Raw genomic sequence first — 25,475 nt, 5'->3', positions numbered from 1 at the left:
TCTGTGGTGAAAAAAAACCTATTTCTTTGACGTGACCGTCCACTTCCGGTACTCTGAAGGAAGTGGGATTGACTTCTGTTTTGCCTTGGTAACGAACGGCTAACATCTCCGGCTCTAATTTTTTTTTGATACAGGTGACCATATCATCGTAATGTATGTTTTTTCAATATAGTTTAATCAGATTATTGAAACTTTATTCGGGAGTTTTGCCGTGTTCCGTCCTCTGACTGTGTTTACGTTGGAGAAATTTATGCCACTCGGCTAGTGCCAATGCTAATTGAAGAGGGAAATTTGCCATTCTGAATCGAAACAACGACTCATCTGGACAGAGGACACCTTCTTCAACATTCTGATGAAAGATCAGCAAAAGTAAGACCCATTTTATGATGTTATTTCATATATCTGTCGTGCATGTGAACTGGCCGTGGGCGCCCAATTGTGTCTGTCTATTGTAGCTACGCTAATATAGCGATACATTTTGTTTTCGCTGTAAAACATTTAATAAATCGGAAATATTGTTTGGAATCACAAGATGCCTGTCTTTCAATTGCTGCAGACTATGTATTTTTCAGAATTGTTTTATGATGAGTAATTAGCTATTTGACGTTGGTGTCTGTAAATATTATGGCTGCTTTCGGTGCAATTTCGGATTGTAGCTGAAATGTAAACTATGGTTTATACATGAAATATGCACATTTTTCGAACAAAACATATGCTATACAATAAATATGTTATCAGACTGTCATCTGATGAATTTGTTTCTTGGTTAGTGGCTATTTATATCTTTATTTGGTCGAATTTGTGATAGCACCTGATGGAGTAAGAAACTGATGGAGTTAGAAAAGTTGTGTCTTTTGCTAACGTGGTTAGCTAATAGATTTACATATTTTGTCTTCACTGTAAAACATTTTAAAAATCGGACATGTTGGCTTGATTCACAAGATGTGCACCTTTCATCTGGTGTCTTGGACTTGTTAATGTGTGAAAGTTAAATATTTAAAAAAAAAATGATTTTGAATTTCGCGCCCTGCACTTTGAGCTGGATGTTGTCATAAGTGTACCGGTGTCGGGCTGCCCCCGTAAAATTAAGTATTATTTCTTACATTGTTATCCCAGAAAATCTTAAGTGTTATTACATACAGCTGGGAGGAACTATTGGATATAAGAGCAACATCACCTTACCAACATTGTGACCAGGAATACAACTTTCCCGAAGCGGATCCTCAATTCGGACCACCACCCAGGACACCGGATCTAATCCCACAGGTCGACCCAAAACAAAGTCTCCGCAGAAGAGGTAGACGGAGCGGCCTCCTGGTCAGGCTTCAAATGCGTGCACATGAAATTAGGGCAAGGGTTGCCTTCCTGAGAGACATCAGAGATTGTAACATTCTCTGTTTCACGGAAACATGGCTCTCTCGGAACATTGTTGTCAAAGTCGGTACAACCACCGGGTTTCTTCATGCATTGCGCCGACAGAAATAAACATCTCTCTGGGAATATACAGGAAACTCAAGTCCTTCTGTTCACCTCACCTAGAATTCCTTACAATCAAATGCCATCCATATTATCTCCCAAGAGAATTCTCATCAGTGATCATCACAGCTATGTGTATACCCCCTCAAGGAACTTCACTGGACTCTATGTTAACTGGAAACCATATGTCCTAGCTGCGTCCTCAGAGCATTGCCAGACCAGCTGGCTAGTATGTTTCCCGACATATTCAATCACTCCCTATCCCAGTCTGCTGTCCCCACATGCTTCAAGATGGCCACCATTGTTCCTGTACCCAAGAAGGCAAAGGTAACTGAACTAAATGACCATAGACCTGTAGCACTCACTTCTGTCATCATGAAGTGCTTTGAGAGACTAGTCAAGGATCATATCACCTCCACCTTCCCGGCCACCCTAGATCCACTTCAGTTTGCACACCGCCCCAACAGGTCCACAGACGATGCAATCGCCATCACACTGCACACTGCCCTATCCCATCTCTTCAACCTCAGGAGGCTGAAGAAATGTGGCTTGTCACCTAAAAACCTGACAAGCTTTTACATGTGCACAATTTAGAGCATCCTTTCTGGCTGTATCACCGTATGGTATGGCAACTACACCGCCCTCAACCCCAAGGCTCTCCAGAGGGTGGTGAGGAGGGTGGTGAGGTCTGCACAATGCATGACCGGGGGGAAACTACCTGCCCTCCAGGACACCTACAGCACCCGATGTCACAGGAAGGTCAAAAAGATCATCAAGGACAACAACCACCCGAACCATTGCTTTCACCCCGCTACCATCCAGAAGGCGAGGTCAGTACAGGTGTATCAAAGCTGGGACCGAGTGTCAGGCGGTGGGTGTAGCTGGTGCATGAAGTCAGGCGCAGGAGAGCAGAGATAAGTGAACAAAGCACTAAACCTGTTAAGGATAGGGGGTGCTGTTGTCACTATTTATGGAAATCGTGTAATTTTTGAAACGGCTTCCTACAAAATTCTTGATCGTACAATATGCATATTATTATTATTATTGGATAGAAAACAGTCTATGGTTTCTATAGGCGTTGAAATTTTGTCTCTAAGTGGAACAGAACTCATTCTACAGCAATTTCCCTGACATGGAGTCAGATTTCACACATTTTGGCCCCGGTTCTGGAGTCAGTTTTAAGGCCACTGTTATTCCTATGAGTATACGGACACTGCTTACGTCTTCCCCTGGATGCCTTTACGTGATGACGCTTTGAATGGTATCGATTGCCCAATCACAGCCACTATAAATGAAAAAACCCTGTAGGTAGGAACTCTTTTCTTGGTGCGTCATGCGCGCGGAGGATACCGACCCACTGTTTTTCCAAGCATTAGTGTAGCCAGTTATATTTCTCCGGTCATATTTTTACTCGTTATAGGAGTTAAAAACATCATAAGGTAGTTAGTTTAAAGCGTTTTATAGCAATTTATATCCGTTTAGTGCGATTTTGGGACATTTATTTCTGAGCCACTGTGAATCTCTGGGCACCGTTCCAGTTCATGCCGAACGCAATGTGCATTTCTGCATGGCAAGAGGACAGCTTTTGACCAAAAGACGATTAGACCCAAGAAAGGATTCTTTGACCAAGATTCTGATGGAAGAACAGCTCAAAGTAGGAACAATTTATTATGATAAATCGTGTTTCTGTCGAAAAATGTTAGTGGCTTAGGACGCCATTTTTTTTGACTTAGCTTCGCTTGGCGCAAACTGTATTGAAAAGTAAGGATAATTTAAAAAATGTAATTCAGCGATTGTATTAAGAATTAAATTGTCTATCAATCGCTGTCCACCCTATATTTTTTAGTCACGTTTATGAGTATTTATGTATACGACTAGATCACTGTCTAATATGGCGCACGAACATTTTCTGACCAGCTGGGCTACTTTTCTCATTGCCTAACCATGATTTTGGTGGCTAAATATGCACATTTTCGAACAAACTGTATATGTATGTTGTAATGTGATGTTACAGGAGTGTCATCTGAAGAATTCTGAGAAGGTTAGTGAAAAAATTAATATATTTTGGCGATGTTTACGTTATCGCTCTCTTTGGCTAGAATCAATGCTGGGGTAATGTTTGCACATGTGCTATGCTAATATAACGATTTATTGTGTTTTCGCTGTAAGACACTTAGAAAATCTGAAATATTGTCTGTATTCACAGGATCGGTGTCTTTCGATTAGTGTATGCTGTGTATTTTTACGAAATGTTTGATGATTAGTAGTTAGGTAAACACGTTGCTCATTGTAATTATTCTAGTCCATTTGTGATGGTGGGTGCAATTGTAAACTATGACATCTACCTGAAATATGCACATTTTTCTAACAAAACCTATCCTATACCATAAATATGTTATCAGACTGTCATCTGAGGAGGTTTTTTCTTGGTTGGTGGCTATCAATATCTTAGTTTAGCCGAATTGGTGATAGCTACTGGTGTTGGTGGACAAAGAAAAAATGGTGGATTATGCTAATGTGTTTAGCTAATAGATTTACATCTTTACATATTGTGTCTTCCCTGTAAAACATTTTAAAAATCGGACATGTTGGCTGGATTCACAAGATCTGTGTCTTTCATTAACTCTATTGGACTTTAATGTGTGAAAGTTAAATATTTAAAAAAAATATTTCTTTTGAATTTCGCGGCTCTGCCTTTTCAGTGGGGGTGGGGGGGGTGTGCCGCTAGCGGCACCCCGGGGCTAGACAGGTTAATAAAGGCAAAAGCACAAAGTAACAAACCCAATGTGCGAACAAAATAACGGTTGCCACTAATCACGGGTAAAACAGCACCCGGGAATAAACCAGCCGGAAACGCACCGACCTAACAATAAACAATCACAAAGACACGGGGGAAACAGAGGGCTAAATACACAACACATGATGAGAGAAATGAAACCAGGTGTGTGGGAAAACAAGTCAACACAAATGGAAAATGAAAAATGGATCAGCGATGGCTAGAAGACCGGCGACATCGACCGCCGAACACCGCCCGAACAAGGAGAAGCGTCGTCTTCGATAGAAGTCGTGACACCGAGAGACTGAAAAACAGCTTTTATCTCAATGCCATCAGACTGCTAAACTGCAATCACTAACGCAGAGAATGCTGCCTACATAGAAACTCACTAGTCACTTTAAACAATGCCACTTTAATAATTTTGACATATCTTACATTACTCATCTGATATGTATATACTGTGTCTTATACCATCTATTGCATCTTACCTGTGCTGCTCGGCCATCACTCATCCATATATCTATACAGTATGTACATATTCTTATTCCATCCCTTTAGATGTGTGTTTTAGGTAGTTGTTGGGGAATTGTTAGATTACTTGTTAGATATTACTGCCCTGTTGGAGCTAGAAGCACAAGGATTTCGCTACACTTGCATTAACATCTGCTAACCATGTGTATGTGACCAATAACATATGATTTGATTTGATTTGAATGACAGGAAAGACTTCCACAAACAAAATGTTGTGCTGCCCTTATGCACCAACTCCTCTACAAGTTAACAACGAAAGAGGTCATGTAGCCCAATGATGACATGTACAGAGAATAGTACAGTAACTAGCTGGCATGTACAGAGAATAGTACAGTAACTAGCTAGCATGTACAGAGAATAGTACAGTAACTAGCTAGCATGTACAGGATTCACAAATCAACAGATAAAAAGTTCATAAATGACTGGAATGCATTCATATCACAATTTAATGGTGGGAAGCCATTATAATAAACAGTCAGTGACCATATCAACTCATTATACTGTAAGTGTAACACATAGGATTGATTATGATTTCATGGAACAATTTGACAGTAATTTTTCTCTTCCACATGGATGCAGTAGACAGGGAAGGGGTAAGGGGTCAGGATGTTGATGAGGGGAAATACAGAAGGAGAAGGAAATGTGTAACATTAAAAAGGACACTTACAACAACAAAGGGAATGTACAGCAATATCGGGCATGGAACTAGTATACAACATGAAATTCAACACTTGTTACAGTGGACAATATTTTAGGGAGAATAAGCATATTAGCAAAAGTCTGTGAAATGGTAAGTCTTAGGTCAAAACATGGACAGCCATTTTGAAAGAAAGGCTGAACACAAAAACTATGATTTTGAAAAGATTGTCATTTCCATTCTTACTTTAGAAAGGAAACACAACCGATATGTATGTTACAAAGTCTGAAATAGACTATCAAATCTTAAAGATTTCTTGATCAAGCTCAGTGATCTGGCTCAATTCATCCTCTTCCAACGTCACTGCAGAATTAGGCACCAACATACATACATGGGTGTTTCTATCTGGAGAAAGCTGGCATCGCGATGAATGCCATTTTCTTAATCATCTCTTTTGGGACTATTGTCTTGGAGCAGCTTCTACATCTACCTGACAAGGTACATCAAATTGTATTTGTCACATCCGCCGTGAAATGCTTAATTACAAGCCCTTAACCAACAATGCAGTTTTAAGAAAATAGAGTTAAGAAAAGATTTACTAAATTAACTAAAGTAAAACTTAAAATAAAAAGTAAAGAAATAAAATAACAATAACGAGGCTATATACAGGGGGTACCAGTACTGAGTCAATGTGGGGGGGTACAGGTTAGTCGAGGTAATTTGTAAATGTAGATAGGTGTAAGGTGACTATGCATAGATAATAAACAGTGAGTAGCAGCAGTGTAAAAACAAAAAGGGAGCGAGGGGGGGGGGGTTGTCAATGCAAAATGTCCGGGTGTCCAGTTGATTATTTGTTCACTTATGACATGGGTAGAATCTGTTAAGGAGCCTTTTGGACCTAGACTTGAATGTTCCAGTACCGCTTGCTGTGTGGTAGCAGAGAGAACAGTCTATTACCAGGGTGATTTTTTGGGGCCTTCTTCTGACACAGTGCTACAGAGCCAGATGAGGGTAACAGGTTTAGTCCAGACTGCTCTTTATGGACAATCAGGGTGATGTTTGTTGATGTACAGTATTAGGACTTTGATTCTCGTCGTTTTATTCCGGTCACATTTTCCTCTGTTTTTGGCCTATGCAGCTCTGTGTGTTCCTGGGGTTCTCTCGATATGTCTTCAAACAGAGGGTGGTGTCTCTCTTAGAGGGAGTTTTCAAGCTATGTAATAAGAGGGTTATACTGTAATGCCATGAACTGTTCACTGTATTCAACATTTATTTTATTTTAGTAAGACGTCCTTGGTCGGACCATAATTTGAATGTGGTGTGCTAGATAGCTAATACTAATGCTAGGCTAATTGTTTATAGCTTATTGGCTAATTATATTTCAGTAGCTGCATGCCCTCTCTTTAGCAAGCTATGCAGGCCTCCAGACAAATAGATGCAAAACACTCTCCACTTTACATGCTCAATGGAAGTACGATACGGTCAGTTTAAAATAAGTAAACTAGGTCACTAGCCACCTAAAAAACATGCCTCTGTTGACACTGTATGTAAAATAATCTCATCATCAAGACCTTGGGATGGTAAGCTGAGAGAGCCATTATTCATTCCATGATTGAGTTATTCAAGAGAGATCTCCAGAAAGCAGATGTTTGAAGATGGATGACCATGTCTTCGCAGCAATAAGTGGACCCATTTCTTTTTCTGCTATAGTACTGAACATTGTCTTCTCTTTTTGTCTCCTATGTCCTCCAAGTGTGCAGGGGGTGAACCTTCAGCAGCCTCTAAAAGTCCTCCTGGTTTCTATGGTGATGTTTAGTTTTTTACACCAAACAACGATAATGTTCTTTGTTTGTCAAGTTGCAATCGCTCCTTTTGTCTATGGACTTTATTTGACCCTGAAGCAATTATTCTACTTCACCAATGTGGTCAACCTGTCTTCAGTGACCTGGCTCAGCATCCTCTACTACGTCAACATTGTGCCTAACAACGGACAACTTTTCATCTGGATAAAGAGACACATCAAGAATGTGGTGTACTTTGGTCTGGTTGCAGACCGGGGTATTGTTCTAACTGCAGGGGTATTGGACTATGTGTCTACACTCAGGCCAGAAGAACAACCCTTGAATTCATCGTCCTCTTTCAACGTCACTGCAGAATTAAGCAGTGATAGGGATGTATTTTTCTATCTGGGGAAAATATGCACTGTAATATATTCATTTCATCTCCTCATCTCTTTTGGGACTATGATTCTCTCTTGGAGCAGCACCTACATCTACCTGCGAAGACACATGAAGAGGATGGAGGAGAGTAGCAGCTCTTTCTCCCAGCCCCAGCTTCAGAGCCAGATGAGGGTCACAGTAACAGGTTTAGTCCAGGCAGCGCTGTTTTTCCCCTACTGTCTGTTAATAATTACTCTGGTAGTTACGCACAGTCTGCCAGGTTATAATAACTTTGATCCCAATGATAACATCCAGACTACAGTTTCCTCGCTGTTTGGCCTGTGCAGCTCTGTGTGCCTGGGATTCTCTCAATCTGTCTTCAGACAGAGGGTGGTATCTCTTTTAGAGGGAGTTTTCAAGCAATGTAATAATCTTAATGGGTAAATGTTTTGTGTTCTATTTTAAGAATAGAATTTCCATTACTCTAAAGGGCTGTTTCCCGGACACCGTTTAAGTCTACTAGTAGATGAAAAAGCATGTTCAATGGAGATTCTACAGGACTATGTCTTATCAGTGTCCGGGAAATTGGCACTAAATACTACATGAATGAACTTTCTTGGTAATTAATTGTGGTGATGGGTGCAAGTCACAGACGATTGTTTGTATTAGCATTAGAACTAGCCCAAACAAATAAGGTATGTTTATTTTACAGAAGGCACATCTGGTGATTTGTTTTTATTGTAGTAAACTATGCAAAACTTCAGGTTGAGTTGAAGTGTAACAACATGCCTCATGAATTTCATTTGATGTCAGGATTTACATATTAGAGTTTGTCTTTGGTAAATTAGTATGTAAATACTGTAAGTTAGGACTAAATTCCACCAGGTTTCAGTCATAAAGTTTCAATTTTTGAGAGACAAAGTGAGACAAAGATAATGGGTCACTGTCCATCATCGGTCTTCTGGTGAACGTTTTCTATCTCCTCTTTATGCTGGCACCTGGGAAGGACGCAGAGAGAACTTTGCGTCAGACCGTGAAACTCCTATTTTTCTTAGAAGTGGGATGCAGTTTGGTGCTTCGAATATCTGAGCTTGTGATACTCTTTGTGGCGCGGTACTACAACATTCTGGAATATTTGGTGAGGTTGGTCATGTTGGCTTGCATGTCCTCATGGGTATGGCGTCTTCTACCAGCGTCTTCTACCACACCAAGATCGTCCCAAACCAGCGACCGCTCTCCGTCTGGGTGAGGAGGAACATCAATGCAGCTGTCTACGGTGGCCTTATTGTTGACATACTCTACCTTAGTACAACATGTGTAATTGTTGTAGGTTATGAGGATGTCAAATCCACCCATGTAACATTGTTTTAGAACTAACAATTTTAAAGTACCTTCAGTTTTGCCAAGATTGTGTTAGTCAAATGTTTGGGCGAATGGAATTAGGTGGATTGCCTGTAAATGTAGAATTGTGTGAAATATTTAAAATATGCTTTCCATTAGGTTTGTTTTGTTTCAGGGTTTTAGTTAATATTATATGCATTCTATTACAGATTTCAAAAATAAGAAACACACTTCTCGTTATATACTCTGATAACATTTCTGTCTGAAGGCAATTTTTGGTATTTAAAACTTGTCTGTCTTAGTAACAATATTATATGGATTGCATTGGTAGGATGTGTTATGTGGTGTAGGCTATACATCACAATAAGACTAAATCAATTGCACAACTGGGCGCTTTTTAGAAAATTAAATCCTGAAGGCTGACATGCCTATTTCTACATCTGTTATACCACCAACTGTTGCTGTACAAATACACAGTCTATAGGTTTATATAAATTGAACTTTTTTTCACGCACATGCATACACACACATGCGGATATTCTGATTAATTAGCTATGGTTCAAATAGCAGCTCCCATTAACTTTAGCAAAGTTTGCATGGAGATGCTTAACACATATCTATTTCACATATGGGGTGGCAGGTAGCCTAGTGGTTAGAGTGTTGGGCCAGTAACTGAAAGATTGCTGGATCGAATCCCCAAGCTGACAAGGTAAAGATCTGTCGTTCTTCCCCTGAACAAGGCAGTTAACCCACTGTTCCCCGGTAGGTCGTCATTGTAAATAAGAATTCTTAAATTGGTTGCCTAGTTAAACTCCTGTCGTGAACATTTGAGATTTACTATGCAATCTGATACACGTCAAATCAGTTTTCTTGATCTTCTGATCTTGTGTGAAAATAATGTTCTATACACTGATCTTTACAGGAAACCTACTGATCGTAACAGTTTGTTGAGGGCTGACAGTTGTCACCCACTTCCCTTGAAAAATAGTTTGCCATACAGCCAATTCTGTTGATTCAAAAGAATTTGCAAAAAACAATCAGATTTCGACAAAAATATGGCCGAGACGCAAAGAAAGTTCAAGGAGAGGGGGTACAAAAATGATCAGATTAATATTGCCATTGAGAAAATTCAAAACAAGACGAGACATGACCTTTTTCAAGGGCAGTCTCGCAAAAAGACACATTCTTGCATTCTAACTACCCACTATTCAAAGCGCTCTGAACAAATTAAGGGAATCGTTCACAAACATTGGCACATTCTAAAATTCAATGATAGTCTCGGTAATGTGTTTTCGGACCTTCCCTAGGTCATATTGTCACGGGGCAGAAATCTCAGAGACCAATTGGTACACTCTGATTTACCACCCCAAGATATTCCTGAACAACATCTATTTGCGCCCCTACTGGATGGAAATTACAAGTGTAATGGCTGTGCTCAATGCAATGGCATTTATAAATGTAGATCCTTCAAACACCCACAAACAGGGAAATCGATCCCAATCAAAGGTGTTATTACGTGCTCCACTAAGGCAGTTATTTATCTTATAACTTGTCCTTGTGGTAAAAATTATGTGGGTAAAACAAAGCGCGAATTAAAAGTACGTATCTCAGAGCATCTTAGCACCATTAGGTGCAAAAACTTGACTTACCCAGTTGCGGCCCACTTTTTGGAGGCAGGCCACTCGATTTCGTCTCTGCGTTATATTGGCATCGAACATGTCACCCTCCCTAGGAGAGGGGGTGACCTTGATCATTTATTGTTAAAACGAGAGGTTGCCTGGATCTTTAACTTAAAGACCCTTGCTCTCTTCGATCTCAACGTAGACTTTGATCTGAAGCCATTCTTGTGATTATTGTGACTTTGTCATTGTAATTGTTTGTAAGCTTGTGTAGTCTAAAATTAATCTATGATCGTATGCTTTCCATTTGTTTTTTGTATGCCATTTTAATATTTGAGAATTAACCAATGATATTAGGCCACTCTTGGCCATGATTACAGACACCTGTGTGTCTTTTGACACTATATAAACGAGTCATCCTGCAGTGTTTGTCATTATACCCTGATGAAGACAGCTTGTCTGTCAAAACGTTGGATATTACATTTTTTGCATTTGAGCTCCTAGAGTGTGCGGCTCTCCTTTATTATCAAAATCTAAATTGCACCTGGGCTGGAATAATACATTATGGCCTTTCTCTTGCATTTCAAAAAACAGAACAACATTTTTTATTTTTTTATTGTATTTTCTTTTACAAGATATATAGTGTTATATTCTCCTAAATTCCTTTCACATTTCCACAAACCTCAAAGTGTTTCCTTTCAAATGGAATCAACAATAGGCTTCAGGGCCTGAGCAACAGGCAATTAGATTGGGGTCATTTTAGGTGAAAATTGAAAAAAAAAGTTTGATCCTTAAGAGGTTTTAAATAAAGGTTCAATTAAAATAATATGTATAAGGTTTACGTAGTCTAATATATATACCCATTATATATGTAATTTAACCTGTCTAGGATGAGAGAGCCGCTAGCGGCACTCCCCCCCACCCCCACTGAAAAACCAGTGCCGCGAAATTCAAAAAAAATATTTTTTTTAAATATTTAACTTTCACACATTAAAGTCCAATACAGCTAATGAAAGACACAGATCTTGTGAATCCAGTCAACATGTCCGATTTTTAAAATGTTTTACAGGGAAGACACAATATGTAAAGATGTACATCTATTACCTAAAAACACATTAGCATAATCCACCATCTTTTATTTGTCCACCAACACCAGTAGCTATCACCAATTCGGCTAAACTAAGATATTTATAGCCCCTAACCAAGAAAAAAACTCATCAGATGACAGTCTGATAACATATTTATGGTATGGGATAGGTTTTGTTAGAAAAAAGTGCATATTTCAGGTAGATGGCATAGGTTACAATTGCACCCACCGTCACAAATGGAATAGAAAAACTACTTAGAGCAACGTGTTTACCTACTTACTAATCATCAAACATTTCGTAAAAATACACAGCATACACGAATCGAAAGACACAGATCCTGTGAATACAGACAATATTTCAGATTTTCTAAGTGTCTTACAGCGAAAACACAATAAATCGTTATATTAGCATAGCACATAGCACATAGCAGCCCAGCATTGATTCTAGCCAAAGTGAGCGATAAAAGTCAACATCGCCAAAATATATTAATTTTTTCACTAACCTTCTCAGAATTCTTCAGATGACACTCCTGTAACATCATATTACACAATCCATATAGAGTTTGATCGAAAATGTTTATATTTAGCCACCAAAATCATGGTTAGACAATGTGAAATGTAGCTCAGCTGGTCAGAAAATGTCCATGCGCCACTTAGACAGTGATCTACTCTTATACATAAATACTCATAAACGTGACTAAAAAATATAGGGTGGACAGGGATTGATAGACAATTTAATTCTTAATACAATCGCGGAATTACATTTTTTAAATTATCCTTACTTTTCAATACAGTTTGCGCCAAGCGAAGCTACGTCAAAAAACATGGCGTCCTAAGCCACTAACATTTTTTGACAGAAACACGATTTATCATAATAAAAATGTCCTACTTTGAGCTGTTCTTCCATCAGTATCTTGGGCAAAGGATCCTTTCTTGGGTCCAATCGTCTTTTGGTGGAAAGCTGTCCTCTTGCCATGTGGAAATGCCAACTGCGTTCGGGATGAACTGGAAGCGTGCCCAGCAATTTACAGCGTTTCAGAAATAAATGTCCCAAAATCGCACTAAACGGATATAAATTGCTATAAAACGCTTTAAATTAACTACCTTATGATGTTTTTAACTCCTATAACGAGTCTTAACATGACCGGAGAAAGATTACTCCCAACACTAACGCTTGGAACAGGAGCGGGTCGGTGTCCTCCACGCGCGTTACGCACCAAGAAAAGACTTGCTAGCTACAGGGTTTTTTAATTTATAGTGCCTGTGAACGCGCAATCGACCCCATTCAAATCGTCATCACGTAAAGGCATCCAGGGGAAGACGTAAGCAGTGTCCGTATAGTCATAGCAATAACAGTGCCCTTTTAACTGACTCCAGAACAGTGGCCAAAATTTCTGAAATCTGACTCCATGTCAGGGAAATTGCTGTAGAATGGGCTCTGTTCCACTTAGAGACAAAATTTCAACTCCTATAGAAACTATAGACTGTTTTCTATCCAATAATAATAATAATATGCATATTGTACTATCAAGAACTTTGTGGGAAGCCGTTTCAAAAATTACACGATTAGCATAAATAGTCACAACAGCGCCCCCATCCTCAACAGGTTAATTACGTTTTGAGTTCTGACAGAAATGCTGTGTGGTTTCACTGTTACCGTTAATGTCACATTAACATATCAAGGACATGTTTGAGTCTGCACTTAAAGAAATGGAAAGTTTTACATTATACGTTAGCACACAGCACAATTATTTAAATAATAGATTTAACGTTTTCTAACACAATTAAACAAAGTCAGGAAATTACACTGTAGGAAAAATGTGTTGAGACCATCACATATATTCAAACCGCAGCCTCTAAATTGAAAAATGTAGCACTTTCTGAGAGGGATTGGAAAAGCACTCCACACACTGTGGTAGCAGCATAACATGAGAAAGACTTATTTGAGATAAGAAATATAAAATATCTCCTCATGGAAAGCAGCAGAAGAGTCTCAGACAGAAATAACAGATTCTAATGTATGCCTTAAAGTGTAGCACAATCACAATGATTTTATCTGATTGGTGCCTGTACACATATAGTATGTAACATATAGTATGTAAGAATCAGATAAAAAACATATATAAAAATACACATTATGGAACCATGGGGACTGTGAAGAACAAACACACAAGTACACATGGATTTGGTATTGTAGATCTGTGATAGACTAGTGGCCTGAGGGCACTAGTGGCCTGAATTGTGAAAAGTGTTATGTCATGCAATATTTAAAAATGGTATATAAGAACATATTATTTTTTACAATGACGGCCTACACCGGCCAAACCCGGACGACACTGGGCCAATAGTGCTTCGCCCTATGGAACTCCCAATCACATCCGGTTGTGATACAGCCTGGAATCGTACCAGGGTGTCTGTAGTGACGCCTCAATCACTGAGATGCAGTGTCTTCGACCCCTGCACCACTCAGGATCCCATATAATGACTCTTAACTACAAACATTCTGTCGTTAATTTTACAATTCATGTAACTAATATATTCAGCGTTGTAGATGGGTGAGCAACATGCAATTAAATACCTTTTCAGGTGTTAATGAGTTTCTCTCTGACAAGCATGTACTCACACTGTGGAATGCACGCACGCTGTGGAATGCACGCAGGCAGGCAGGCAGGCAGGCAGGCAGGCAGGCACAAACAAACACACACCCACACACACATGGTGTGACAACATTTTTATGCCATCAACTCCATCGCCATTATTGTAGTAATTACAACTATAGCCATACTATCAATGACGTGTGTGTGTGTGTGTGTGTGTGTGTGTGTGTGTGTGTGTGTGCGTGCGTGCGTGCGTGCGTGCGTGCGTGCGTGCGTGCGTGCGTCCGTGCGTCCGTGCGTGCGTCCGTGTGTAATCCTCTGAGATAGCCAATCAGAGGTCTGTCAGGGCTTGCCTGTCCATGGGAATGTAGCACTTGTTGTTTTCAGTCATTGCAATAAACAAGCATCCATCTAATGCATGTGGAGACTGCACTAATGCTACAGATGAGGCAAAATTATGCAGCCAAAAACCTGAACGTTGGTTGGATAATCAAGTGTATTGGTATATTGACATAAACACCAGTTTGCTTGCAGCAGAGTGATACATACTCTGACAAAAAAAAGCATTAGTACTTCTATACAAAACATGCTACAACAGGCTATAACAACTACCAAATTGTCAGACAGAAAGGGACAAATCCATAGTCAGAACTGCAATTGATATATTTACAATTAAGGAAATTAAATAACACAAAGGAGTGCCTGCACACACTATCAAGTGGCAATGAAAAGGCGAGCCATGCAAATAGATACTCCTTTTAGTACACTCTGTAAATAGACCTATATGGTGTTTTATGCATATACTAACTTTCACTAAATTTGTGACCAAATGAAAAGGGGACAGCCATTTCAATCTGTAATGTACAGGGTAGGTTACAGGGCAGCTATATGTCAGGGGTACCAGCTGCTTCTCTTGTTCATCTGGGTCTAATTGTTTTGGGTGTTTTAAAATCGCATCTGATTAAAGCTGGAAGACATTAAAGCAGGGAAGATTGCAGGGCTATTCATCAAGTTGAAGTTCAGCCTCATTGCATTGTTTATCATTTTCAACAGGTTCATTTGACTTGAATAAAAAAGGCTTTTACTAGGGGTGGAAAGAGGCTCAGCAATATTGAAGTGGGAAAGTAATTATACCTTGGGTCATAATTTCATATTCTGTCGTTGTCAGACATGCACATAAATGTACTTATAGTGGCCAAGAATGGAAAGAGATACTCATGTTTATGTATGAGGGAGAGGGAGAAAGAGAGAGAGAGAGAGAGAGAGAGAGAGAGAGAGAGAGAGAGAGAGAGAGAGAGAGAGAGAGAGAGGGAGGGAGATGGAGAAAGAGGGGGAGAGAAGGAGAGAAAGAATGATAAAGAGAGGGAAATGAAGAGACTAAAGCTTTCAATAGGCTTTCAATAGTCTAATCAAAACTTGGTGACCAATTTTGTGTGTCATCTTTGTAATAATATTACTCAAACGGTTGCCAAGCGATGCGTGACTGTTGATGATTATAGTGGCCTTACATGCTAGTCAATACATGCTAGTCCATACATGCTAGTGTATACATGCTAGGCCATACATACTAGTCCATACATGCTAGGCCATACAGTGAGGGAAAAAAGTATTTGATCCCCTGCTGATTTTGTACTTTTGCCCACTGACAAAGAAATGATCAGTCTATAATTTTAATGGTAGGTTAATTTGAACAGTGAGAGACAGAATAACAACTGTACATGCTAGTATATACATGCTAGTCCATGCATGCTAGTGTATACATGCTAGTCCATACATACTAGTCCATACATGGTAGTTTATACATGCTAGTCCATACATTATAGGCCATATATGTTAGTTCATGCAGTATTATCCATACATGCTAGGCCATGCATGGTAGGCCATACATACTAGTCCATACACGTTAGTCCATACATGCTAGTCCATGTATTCTAGTCCATGCTAGTCCATACATGCTAGTCCATGCATTCTAGTCCATGCTAGGCCATACATGCTAGTCCATACAAACTAGTCCATACAAACTAGTCCATACATGCTAGTCCATGCATGCTAGGCCATACATTCTAGTCCTTATTAGTCTATACATGCTAGGCCATACATGCTGGTCCATACACGCTAGTCCATAGATGCTAGGCCATACATTCTAGTTCATATTAGTCCATACATCCTAGGCCATATATGTTAGTTCATACAGTATTATCCATACATGCTAGGCCATGCATGCTAGTCCATACACACTAGTCCACAGATGAAAGGCCATACATGCTCGTCCATATTATTCTATACATGCTAGTTCATACATGCTAGGCCATACATGCTAGGCCATACATGCTATTCCATACACACTAGTCCATAGATGCTAGGCCATACATGCTAGTCCATGCATTCTAGTCCATGCTGGTCCATACATGCTAGGCCATACATTCTCATCCATATTAGTCTATACATGCTAGTCCATACATGCTAGGCCATATATGCTAGTCCATACACACTAGTCCATAGATGCTAGGCCATACATGCTAGTCCATGCATTCTAGTCCATGCTAGTCCATACATGCTAGGCCATACATTCTAGTCCATGCTAGTCCATACATGCTAGGCCATACATTCTAGTCCATATTAGTCTATACATGCTAGTCCATACATGCTAGGCCATACATGCTAGACCATACATACTAGTCCATACATGCAAGTCCATACATAATAGGCCTTACATGCTAGTCCATACATACTAGTCCATACATACTAGTCCATACATGCTAGTCCCATACATGCTAGGCCATACATGCTAGGCCATACATTCTAGGCCGTATATGTTAGTTCATGCAGTACATACCAGACTTACTAGTCCATACATGCTAGGCCATACAAGCTAGTCCATACATACTAGTCCAAACAATCTAGGCCATACAAGCTAGTCCATACATACTAGTCCAAACAATCTAGGCCACACATGCTACTCCATACAAGCTAGTCCATACTAGTCCTTACATGCTAGTCCATACATGCTAGTCCATACACGCTAGGCCATACATGCTAGTCCATACATACTAGTCCATACACGTTAGCCCATACATGCTAGGCCATACATACTAGTCCATACAAGCTAGTCCATAAATGCTAGGCCATACAAGGTTAGTTCATACAGTACATACTAGTCCGTACATGCTAGTCTATACATGCTGGGCCATGCACGCTAATCCACACACGCTAGTCCATACATTCTAGTTCATATTAGTCCATACATCCTAGGCCATATATGTTAGTTCATACAGTATTATCCATACATGCTAGGCCATGCATGCTAGTCCATACACACTAGTCCATAGATGCTAGGCCATACATGCTAGTCCATGCTGGTCCATACATGCTAGGCCATACATTCTCATCCATATTAGTCTATACATGCTAGTCCATACATGCTAGGCCATATATGCTAGTCCATGCACACTAGTCCATAGATGCTAGGCCATACATGCTAGTCCATGCATTGTAGTCCATGCTAGTCCATACATGCTAGGCCATACATTCTAGTCCATGCTAGTCCATACATGCTAGGCCATACATTCTAGTCCATATTAGTCTATACATGCTAGTCCATACATGCTAGGCCATACATGCTAGACCATACATACTAGTCCATACATGCAAGTCCATACATAATAGGCCTTACATGCTAGTCCATACATACTAGTCCATACATACTAGTCCATACATGCTAGGCCCATACATGCTAGGCCATACATGCTAGGCCATACATTCTAGGCCGTATATGTTAGTTCATGCAGTACATACCAGACTTACTAGTCCATACATGCTAGGCCATACAAGCTAGTCCATACATACTAGTCCAAACAATCTAGGCCATACAAGCTAGTCCATACAAGCTAGTCCAAACAATCTAGGCCACACATGCTACTCCATACAAGCTAGTCCATACTAGTCCTTACATGCTAGTCCATACATGCTAGTCCATACACGCTAGGCCATACATGCTAGTCCATACATGCTAGTCCATACACGCTAGGCCATACATGCTAGTCCATACATACTAGTCCATACACGTTAGCCCATACATGTTAGGCCATACATGCTAGTCCATACAAGCTAGTCCATAAATGCTAGGCCATACAAGGTTAGTTCATACAGTACATACTAGTCCGTACATGCTAGTCTATACATGCTGGGCCATACACGCTAATCCACACACGCTAGTCCATACACTCTAGTCCATACACGGCAGGCCATACAGTACATACCAGTCCATACATGCTAGGCCAAACATGCTAGGCCATACAGTACATTCTAGTCCAAACATGCTAGGCCCTACAGTACATTCTAGTCCATAAATGGTAGGCCATACAACAACCAAGTGCTCTTGTAAACACAATGTGCATAGGACTCAATACCTCTGTGGGCCCTCCACATGTGTCCCCACCCCTGTTGAAAATGTGACAACTTGACAAAGTGACGTCCATCGCCACCAGAGGGGAAACACATCACTTCTGCTCAGGCAGGTATTTTTAGATGAGATCAGCACGCTGCTAGAGGAGAGAGCAGAGACAGAGATGGTTAGAGGAGAGAGCAGAGACAGAGATGGTTAGAGGAGAGAGCAGAGACAGAGATGGTTAGAGGAGAGAGCAGAGACAGAGATGGTTAGAGGAGAGAGCAGAGACAGAGATGTTTAGAGGAGAGAGCAGAGACAGAGATGGTTAGAGGAGAGAGCAGAGACAGAGATGTTTAGAGGAAAGAGCAGAGACAGAGATGGTTAGAGGAGAGAGCAGAGACAGAGATGGTTAGAGGAGAGAGCAGAGACAGAGATGGTTAGAGGAGAGAGCAGAGACAGAGATGTTTAGAGGAGAGAGCAGAGACAGAGATGGTTAGAGGAGAGAGCAGAGACAGAGATGTTTAGAGGAGAGAGCAGAGACAGAGATGTTTAGAGGAGAGAGCAGAGACAGAGATGTTTAGAGGAGAGAGCAGAGACAGAGATGTTTAGAGGAGAGAGCAGAGACAGAGATGGTTTCACTGCATGTTTCACCAAACCGATGGGTTTGGATGTTTAGACTAACTTACAATCATATCAACTAAAAGTATGACGCATCTCTCTAGTCTCTAATCACCTGACATAAAAATTCAGTTTGAAAACTGAATTCAAGGTTAATTTGAATAAAACTTTGTTGAAACACATAATGTGAGAAACAGATTGAGATAAGAATATGTTTGCCTAGTGGCAATCTAGATGTTCAAATGTGACTATATGCGCACAGTGTATTACAATCTCTCGTTCCTTATTGATCTCTTATACACATCATTTGTACATCTCTGTAGTGTCCATGCATATATTTTTGACAATGTTTTCTTTCTTTTGTGTCAAAATAAAAAAGAAACATGATGCATACGTTTAGATTTGTTTTATGAAATACACTGATGGATATTATGTTATTCATTATGTCTTATTGATTTTCTATATATTTCTCCTCCATCCTTGCTAAATCCCCTCTGGAATGAGAAGGTCAAACAATGTAAGATATGTAAGATAGCACATGATATGCTTCCATAGGCTTTCGATTCGTTATTTGACATCAGAGAATGGCATCGGGCCAAATTGATCCATTATAGATATCCCAGTGCCACTCGGTAGACTGCCATTTCTCATACTACTTTCTGCCATTGTATTTATCATGATAATCTGTGAATTTTAAACATTTGGATTAAAGTTATCCTAACTCACTAAGGAACTCTGACCTCACACTTTACATCAAAATAAGTGAAATACTAAATAATGCATAGTAAGTGAAACACGTACATTTGGCGCTACCATATTCTATCTCAATCACGTCATGCTGCTTGCTTAGAGAGTATCGCTTCCTCCTGATTCGACTCACACCAAGGTTCGAACCCAAGACCTCTGCCTTGCTTGCACAAGTGACTTGTCCTCCCAAAGCATCTTACCAGCTATTCGGCGGTGCAAATGGGGACATTTCAGGCTGAGGAGTGAGTTTCATAAATCCCCATGTGCTACAGTACATTCACCCCACAGACTTACTCCACAGCAACCCCAGTGTTGGGCTGAGTGGGTTATGGCACCATTTGTAACTGCCGTCACAATGCTTGCTTATCAAGTACCACTTCCTCCTGATTCAGATCACACCAAGGAACTCTGCCTTGCTTGCACACATGTCCGCCCTCCCGAAGCGTCTTACCAGTCGGCACCACCTACAAGCTAGCTATTTGATGACGCAAGTGTGGACACTTCATGCAGGCTGAGGAATGAGTTGCACACATCCCCATGTGCTACATCAGCACACAGTCCCAACCCACTGGGCAAAAACTGGTTGAATCATCGTTGTTTCAACGTAATTTGTAAACGTATTGTGATGCAGAATCCATGTGGAAAACATATTGGATTGAATAAAGTCATCAATGTAAACTGTTGTTTTGAGGGTGAAATTTCAACCACAGGATTATGTCATCATGGTAACTACATTTCAAAATAGACAAACCTTGTTTAAAATCTTTTGAATTTGGACCTTTAAAACAACATCAGATCTTCAACGTTACATCCACTCTCAGGAAATAAAAAGACATTAGGCTGGTTCAGCACCTCCTACTGGAGATTTGATCAATCCACAGCTACTCTTTGGTCTCCCATCCAGGGTTGTAACGAAGCCCAGCTTAGCTATAATATTTGGCACTGACTATTACCAATTTGCTATCGTGTGAATGATTGTTGAGAAGTATCCACTTAATAAACACTTTATAGATTCACTGTTGCTGTAGATGTCCTTCCAAAGGTTATGTTTAATAACAGAGCAAATTAAATCACTCATACATCATCAATGATGCTATTTAGGCCTACAGTATATAACATTTGCAAAATCATCAACAGCTATTGTTTCAATTCAACCCAAAATTAAACTAAAACTATACAATAAAATAGGCCAAGAGTTTCAAGCTCTGGTTGATTTAAAGTGTAATGATATTTAGTGAGATTGAGTTGTGTTTGGTTGTCAACGCAACCAAATATTAAGATTTGAAGGACATGTATCATCTGTGCCACTGACTTAGTCTGGCTTTAATTCAAGTTAGGTTTAATTAATTAATATGTTGGATTCACGTCTCCATCCAAACCAAAAATAGTATTTAAATAATAGGACTAAATCAAATCAAAATGTATTTAAAGCAGTGTTTCCCAACCCTGGCCCCAACAGTACACATTTTAGTTGTAGCCCTGAACAAACACATCTCATTCAGCTCAACGAGGGCTTGATGATTTGTTGACAAGTTGAATCAGGTATACTTGTCCTGGGTTACAGTAACAATGTGTACTGTTGGGGGTACTCAAGGACCAGGGTTGTGAAACACTGATATAAAGTACATTTAAAGTTTGATTTGATTTAGTGATTAAGATTTTCGGTTGAGAAGGAGATGTGAATCCAACATATAAATAATTAATTTGTAGACAAACTGGAATTATGGCAGACCAAGTCAGTGGTAGAGATTGAACTCTACCAGATTTTAAATTGCCTTCAAATGTTGATATTTGGTTGTGTTGACAACCATACACAATACAATAAATAGCCTATTAGTTGTCAATATATTAACAAATTATTTGTTGGAATCATGTCTCCAACTCAAGCAAAAATAACAATTACAGAATGGGTTTAAGCCAGTTTAAGACAGTTCCATCTGAGCGACGGAACTATCCAAGCATTAGATACATCTCCTTTAAGTAGATACATCTCCTTTAAGTAGTAACATCTCCTTGATATTTGGTTGCATTGTCAACCAAACACAATTCATGATTACTTTTGTAATACAGTAAATAGACTAAAGTTAAGGCTATCTTACAAACTAATGTAACATTCAATCTTAAAATGAGTAACACATCCATGGTCACATGTTGAGGTTACTGTAACTACACATTTCTTGTTATGTAATCATATAAAGCAAGCATGTTAAATAAAGATAGCATGCATACAGTAGGTAGTCACAGGTCTGTAGAGATCTTCACAATTGCTGCAATAATCTGGCAGAGTCTCAAACAACATTGATCACTTGCGCCATGTACTTTTAATACAATCTCAACTACAATCCAAGTTATTTGGTTTTGCTATGAGATGAAGCACAGTGATAACACATTATTTTATTTAACCTTTATTTAAAACAGGGAGTCACATTGAGATTAAAATCTATTTTACAAGAGAGCCCTTGTACACATTACAATAAAAACAGAATATTAAAACAACATACACATGTGTATAAAAGCAATCATATTCAACTACATAGAGGTCCTCAATCAATCATGTAAACTGCCTGAGTGGCACCAGCACATCTAACTGCAGTGAGCTTTGCTGATTATTCCACAAATTTGGGGCATAAAAACAAAACGCAGATTTTCCCAAATCCGTAGAGACTGGAGGGACCTCTAGTGTTATCCATTCCTGTGAACGGGTTTGGTAAGTGATGATTTTTATCTTAATTAATGATGTTACATATAAAGGGAGTTTCTGTCAGATTGCTTTGTAAATAAATAAAAGAATGCAGCTCTCTTCTTACAGACAAAGAGGTCCATTCCACATTTTTATACAGACTACAATGATGAGTCCTAAAATTGTCCCCTGTGATAAAACGTATTGCGGAATGGTAGACTGCGTCCAAGGGTTTTAAAACAGAGGTTGCCGCATGCATGTAAACAATATCACCAAAATCCAATACAGGGAGAACAATCTTTCTCCTATTTTTAATATTAAGGCATGATTTATTTCGTTATAAAAAAACAATCTTAGCTTCTTAGTCAGATTTTTTATATGCGTTACGAAGGACAACTTGTCGTCAAACCAGACACCCAGGTACTTATATTGAGAAGCAAGCTCAGTTTGGGCTCCATTTATAGCACAGATATGCAGGTCCTCAAGGTCAACATTTCATGACCTAGAGAACAGCATGAGCATGGTTTTACTAAAACGAACTTAATTTAAGATCTGTAAGTGGTTTTTGAATTGAATCAAAGTCATGCTGAAGTTCACAAATTGCCTGCTGCACCGAGGTAGCACAGGAATACAAAACTGTGTCATCTGCATATAGATGAATGTTACAAGTATTACAAGTGTTTCCCATGACAGCAATATACAAAGTGAACAATAATGGACCCAAAATCGAACCCTGAGGAACACCTTTTTCAATCTCAAGAAATTCGGATTTAACCCCATTTGTCAAGATGGCCTGAGTTCTGTCGCTAAGATAATTCTGAAACCTTAAACAGGCTGTATATCCCAGGCATATTCTTGATAATTTCTTCAGCAAAACAGAATGATCAACAGTGTCGAACGCCTTTGACAGGTCAATGAAAAAGGCAGCACAGCTCTTTTTAGCATCCAAGGTATTGACAAGATCATTAACAACTAGCGTGATTCCTGTGGTAGTACTACGCCCAGGCCTAAACCCTGATTGCTTAATATTAAGAATATAATTATCAGATAAAAAGGAATGAAGTTGTACATTGAGCAGACAAGGCTCCAAATGATCAGCCTCTGTAGATTTGTTTTTGTCTAATGTTAACAAAGCATCCAGGACTTCTTTATCAGTGAATTTCTGAAAACTCCTCACTAGCATTTTCAGAATCATTCAATATATTTTGACCATCTACATCCAAACTACTCTTTTTAAGAGCTGGTTTTGAAATACATTCAAATATAAAGCCTGCAGAGATAAATGGTGATTAAATGCATTAATGATATCAAATTTTGTCAGTAATAGGCCAGAATCTAAATTAATTTCGGGGGAGAGAAGAGGAGACACAACACTTAAGTGATTTAACAGCTTTCCAGAATTTAGCTGAGTTCCCTGTACATTAATCTGTTGTATAAATACAAAATAACTTTTCTATGGTTTGAAATAGTTGAAAGCAAGTTGATTGGAAATTCAACTCATTTTAAACTGTCTTTTTGAGTGAGTGAATATCAGTTGTAGTCTCATTGTTCAATGTCTCAACCAAATATTATCCAATTATCCACATTGAAATTATGTAATGTGCCCAGTGGGAAGCCTCACACTCAGTTCTTCCTATGTCTAATGACAGCTCGACCAGCATTAATATCCCAAGCTCCACATGGGATGGGTTAATTAAAAAGAGCTGGGAGAGCACGCATTGGAGCTGGGAAAAGTGCTGTACATTGTCAGTCATGGAGCTTAGTGCTCCTGTTCCACAGGAAGCAAACCTATGCTTTGTTCTCTGTCTACAGTATGTAAGATGGCTCTTCATTTCAGAAGTACGTTCAATAGGCAGGCACGTTTTTTTCAAACGTCCCTCTAGAGTCCTTGAGGACAAATGAGGAGTCAGCGTTAGATCCTGCCTCGTTTAAGAGCTCAGATGAGGAGAAATGAAAAATCCACCCACAGCCCCAATTATCAGAAGAAAGAGACGCTTCATCGTCATTCATCTCATGCGTGAGAGCTAATGACAGATGGTGAGACGTAACAGATAAGGAAATGACATTTTCCCCATGTGATCATTCATATCAGTCACAAGACAATAAGGAAAACGTCTATTCATTTTCATCTTTGTCATATCCAGATTGACCAGGAAGTTATGAATGTGAAGTAGCTCTGTTTAAAGATTGCAATGTGCATAATTAACAGAAAATTGTCAAGTATTTTTGAGACTTGAATCCTAAACCTGCATCACATCGAAAGGGATCACACATTTTCAGACCAAGATTATTCTCAGGGCACACACCATTCAGGTAAACATTTCCTATTGAGCAGCACCTTGACATTGCTTTCACCCCATTAGTATTATAGCTCTTAATCCATTCACAGTCTCATCACTTGCCCAAAAGGACCAAACACCATATTGATTAGTCATCCTTTGAAATGTGCAATGGGATGAGAAATGTCCCAATGCCCTGGATTCCTGTCTGAACAGACATACATAGAGACTACAATCATTGTATCATGGTATTAGACTCCATTACTCTATGGAGAGCTCATTCTCTCTCATCGTCTGTGTTTTGCACCACAGAACTGCCACGGTTCTTCATCCCTCCCCACAGACTGCAGACAGTATACCCAAACCTGCCCAGGCTCCAGTGAAGTCAGAGCAGAGCCGTGTGAATATGCTGGCCTCTCCACCCAGAGGGATCTTCTCCTCCACAAAGTCAGGGAGTGAAAACAACAGTGACTAATGCCCATACACGGAGAGAAAAGTGTTGTAATTCTGAATCATTTATGGCCCTGCTTCACTTGTATTG

This window comes from Salvelinus fontinalis, chromosome 19, assembly GCF_029448725.1.
Source record: "Salvelinus fontinalis isolate EN_2023a chromosome 19, ASM2944872v1, whole genome shotgun sequence".
Taxonomy (NCBI): Eukaryota; Metazoa; Chordata; class Actinopteri; order Salmoniformes; family Salmonidae; genus Salvelinus; species Salvelinus fontinalis.
Note: the sequence above shows the minus strand (reverse complement) of the source record.